This window comes from Neovison vison, chromosome 7, assembly GCF_020171115.1.
Source record: "Neovison vison isolate M4711 chromosome 7, ASM_NN_V1, whole genome shotgun sequence".
Taxonomy (NCBI): Eukaryota; Metazoa; Chordata; class Mammalia; order Carnivora; family Mustelidae; genus Neogale; species Neogale vison.
Window position 1 is genome coordinate 104,611,553 of NC_058097.1, and position 5,016 is coordinate 104,616,568.

Below are 5,016 nucleotides of genomic sequence, written 5' to 3' on the forward strand. Positions count from 1 at the left end.
CCCCTCCCTACCCCCAGGGCATCCCCTGGCCAGGGACTGACCAGGACAGGCTTCAGAAGACTGGTTCTCTTGATGCAGGATTTAGGAGTGGGGTGGACGCTGGTCAGTGTGGTTTATACTCCAACGCCTGCCCCGCTGTGGACCAGGCCAAGACTCGATTTCCCAAGACCACGTCCTTGCTCACTTTCCCCAACCCTTCATAACCAGTTTTCCCTGAAGAACACCCCCTCCATAAATTACATTTTCCCAAATCCCTGACTTGGGCTCTGCTTCTAGGGAAACTGAGCTAAGACAGTGACAAAAAGAAAATTGCTGAGGCTGAAATCTTCGTATGCACTTGGCTCAAATTTGAGCGTCATCCGTTGTAGGTGAAGGCGTTCCTGACCTAAGTTACTACTGCTTTCAATAAAAATTCACTTGTGATCTATCCATATCGATTTCTGATTATTAGGATCACAGTTCATAAAACATAGCCCAGCACCTAAATTTGTCAAAAGGACACTAAGACCCAGAAAATCATGACGTTTGGGTTAAACCTCTCTGAGACCTAGTCTTGTTGAAAAGTGGGAATAATCATGTTCTTGGCTTTATCAGGGTCCAGCCAGAATAAAACACACTTCCAAAAATATCTACTGTCCTTTGACCTGGGATATGAGAACAGGAATGCCCCTGGACCACAGCCACCAATATTCCAAGTTCTGGCAAGGTGTCCTCCTGTCACCAAGTGGAAACTTTGGTCTGCTTTCTGGTTATGCCTCAGTCTCTTATAAGTCTGATTACTGTGATTCAGTGACCAGAGCAGCCATGGATGCAGTGACAAATGGAGTTTCAGTATCTAGAAGACCAGACACTGAAGTAAGATACACTCTCTGAGACTGACCGGAAATTGCCCCATGTTTTCCTCTCTCCCTTTCTCCCCTAGAAATCAGGATGAATGGCCTACCATAGTGGAGTGTGTTGGGAGCTGGGCCTTGAAGGGTGAGTAGAAAGAACTCCAGCAGAACCCACGAAGCAGAGCAGCAGCACACTTCCCCATCAGTGCAATGTGCCTTTCCTTTCCTGCTCCCAGGCAATAAGTATAATCCATGAATTAAAGATAATTAATGTCCTTCTAGAAAATGCAACTGTAATTATAGACATTTAAGTGCACTTAGTGCACTGGAGAAGAATCAATTGTTTCACAGTTCACAGAAGGTCCTGCTGGCTGGGGGGCAAACATTGTACCCTCAGTGACTTAATAATCATCAGAATGTGGGGTTTAAGAAAGCCTGGATCCCCAGGGACCATGCGGTCCCCATAGTACATGGAACATTCTGCCTTCAACGTGATGGAAAACCCCACCCATTCACAGTCTAGGTGAGCTGGAGGCCCAGGTCCCCTGCGTGAACCTGTTCTTTCCCCTCCTTTGGGCTCACAGGCCACACATCTTCGAAGTGCCAGGTAACAGAGACAGACAGTAAATCTGACCCGGTGGTCCTGCCCTCTCAGAGCTTATGGTCTATTGGCAAGGACGGACCATAAATCAAACAAAACCAGTCAATGTGAAAAGTGTTCGCATAAGAGTGTGCATGGGTATGGTTTCCTGGAGGCAGTGACTTTTCATCCGAGACCTGGAGGAAGGGTGAGCGTGAGCAAAAGTGTGTGTTACAGGTAGCGGGCTGGGAGGAGGGGCCGCCATCCTCCAGACGAAGCACAGCCGGGAGGGAAGGCAGGAGAAAGCATGGCTCACTGAGGAACTGAGGGAAGTTCCTTGGGGCTGGTGTGCAGGATTTAAGTGTGCAGGCGGTGGGATGCTCTGAGATCCGGGCAGAGCTGGAAAGGCTGGAGGCATCTGTGTTTCATTCTCAGCACAGGCGGCCCTTGAAGGCGTTAGTAAGGAAATAACAAAACCTGGTCTGGAGAAACCTAGAGACTTCTATTGTTCAACATTTCTAGGGAAGGAGGTGCCATAGCTTCTTGGGTTACTTACTCAACTGTGTAAGCATGTGGCAACGTTTGGTTTGACCTTTTGACGTGTCTTGCTCTCTGGCTGTGCCGGGTGGCTCCATACTCCTGCCCAGGAGCCTTGGATGAGCCTCCAGTTGTTCATGAATTAATACCAGACCCGTCATCGTGGCTTTCTCAAGGACCTGCCGATCTCTGCCCCCACTCTTAGCTCCTGTTCATACATGCCCGGCTCAGGACGAGTTCGGTAGTTATTCGCTAAATGAAAGAATGATGGTTTGCTTTTGGACTTCTATGTCAGCAGTTCACAGATTTGCCTCCAGGCCCTTGTGCCCACAGTGTGCTGACCCCCCTTCCCCCTCGCCCTAGCCTCTGATCCACTAGGAAGCTCTCCGTTTTCTTTGCCAAGTCAGCTCAGAGGCCCCTCCTCGGAGAAGCTTCCTCCCGTAGCAGAGCTGAGGTTCTCCTCTGGTTCCTCCTCTGGGTTCTCTGGGCTCCTTCTACCTACAGTTGATTCTTGTTATTCTTGGTAGTTACAGTCTCTAGAGGCATCGCGAACTTCGAGTCTGCAAACACCAGACCATTGCTCCCAGGGGAATTAGAGGGTTACTGTCCTGAAAGCCACAGGTTCCAGTGTCTATACCGACCAATCAATAGGCAACCTTACTTATTTTATGGGTGTTTCTGTTTAAAGACACTGTATTTAACACACACTGTGGATTTGCACATTGAACTCCTGCCCAACAGCACTACGCCTGGTGCCCAAAGGAAGCTTCTGTTGTGTGTATTTTCCCCATAAGTCACCTCACAGCCACCTGTGCTCAAGGACAATGGACGGAACTTCAGCACTATGCTTTGGGACCATTTTAAACAGTGAAATCACCCACAGAAAGCACAAAAATTCGAAGAACGTAGCGTCAAAGAGACCACGAAGAGGACACTTCTTTACAGTAGGATTGCCAAAACACGAAGGCAGAGCCTTGTTCAGCCGGAGCTCGGGGTGTCCCTGCCAGGCAGCTCGGATGTCTCACTGCCGTGTGTGTGTCTAGGAATGATCCCCCAAACACCGTAAGTATCGATTTTGGGGTCCTAAATCCATTTTAGTGAATAGGCAAATCCACAAATACAGAATCCGTGAATGATTAAGCATCGCTGTGTTACTATAGCACTTAGGACCCTGAGTTGAAGTCTGTCAGGGATGTGTCTGTTGCTCTGCTGGAGCCCCCCCCCCGAGCCCGGAGCTCCTGGGGTAGTTAGCGTACGGCGAACTGTAAGGAAAGCCACCAGCATGGAGATCTTCCCGTGAGGTGTTCCACAGGCATCTTCTCAGAGGAATTCTCTAAACTATGGACTGTTATCATCCCACTTTATCGAGGGGGAAACTGAGGCTCAGATGGGATTGTAATCCTTGCCCGTGGTAACATAGCAGGTAGTAGAGGCAGGATTCACACCCAGCGTCTCTGACTCAAGAGCTCATGTGCTTAATAGGTGAGCTCTCCTACCTGTGAGTTGGAGCCCTTGTGCAGAAATGTCTGGGAAGGAAAGACCTTCAGCATAATCAGCTGGTTGACCATCTAAGAGTGGTAGGAGACCCCTCGGGACAGAAGGAAGGAGGAGCCGCTCCGGAAGGAAGCAGAGCTGGACAGCTGGGGCTCTCTGGGTGGGTCCAGGACAGCTGAATTCACTCACTGGTTTGAGAGGCAAACCAAGTCTTGACCAAGACTACTATTCTCCAAAAGGAGGGGTTTTCTGCTTATGAGGGAGACAAGAAAAGAAAGGTCCATCCTCAGCTGTGGAGGGGAATTGTCTGAACTCTTGGCCCGAAGGCCGTGGCCTAGGCTGGTACCAGGACAGCAAAGTTTGGGGCCCAGCGACTGACCCTGGGGGACCTGCCTCTTGTGCTCAGGGACTGAACGGATATGAAAAGAAGCATCCCCTCGGGGACAGGGAACAGCATAACTCCACCCGCCCGAGGGGAGCTGCTTCCCTCTCTGAGGGAACTGAGTCTCCGAGCCCTATTTGTGGCCTAGATGTTCTGCTTCTGAACATAACTTCACTCCGTTCCCGGAAACGCTGTTACGTTCCCATCCTGAGCTCTCAGCGTCCTCCCCCTGAGCCCTTCCGGTGGCCACAGGAGACCAGCGGAGCCGGCCTGGAGCGTCTGTGGCTGGAAGGAGACTCTGGAATGTCTCCAGCGAGAGCAATTTCCATACTTCAGAGCAGGTTGTCACATCTTCTCAGGAACAGAAAGGCCAGGATCTCGAGAGAAGGGATGACTGCTGTCTGTGCACATTTTCCTCCTGCCGGAGGGAGTGCTTGGTATTTGTCTCACTCCCCCGGCGTAAGATGAATAGAAGCTCCGCTCGGCACAGTGCTTCCCTCATGGCCCACCTGCCTGGCACTGCTCTGATGAGTTCATCCTGGGGAAGAACCGAGCTCCTCCCCAGCCTCCTCCCCCCACCCCCAGTGTTTCTAAAATAACTGACCCTGTCCAAGGGCCGTCGCCTCCCTCCCCACCGCACTCTGCGGGGACATGTGAGCTCAGCCTTCACATAGCCCTGGCACTGTGGGTAGTGTTTCCACCTTTAACAAATTCTCCCTTGACTGTAATTTATCCTATCTGATTTCTCCGAGGCCTTGGCCTATGGACTTGGGATCATTTGTACAGTGAGAATGGATCTGGTCAAAATGACAAAGTAGATGAAATTTGTCTCCATTAACCCCACACCATCTGGCTGGCTTCCTTCTCCAGAAACTTCCTGCTCACGGAAGTCTTCTGACTGCCCTGTCTCTCTCTCACACAGCATCAGGTTCCTTTGACCATGATGGTACCGTACCCCTGGGGACTTGCACTGTTAGGAAAGAGCGTATGAATACGTAACCCAGATAAGACTTGTAGCCAAGCTCTATCAATGTCATCTTAAGATGAAAACAAACAGGGGCACCTTGGGTGGCTCAGTGGGTTAAAGCCTCTGCCTTCGGCTCAGGTCATGATCCCAGAGTCCTGGGATCACGCCCCGCATCAGCTTCTCTGCTCTGCAGAGAGCCTGCTTCCTCCTCTCTCTCTGTCTG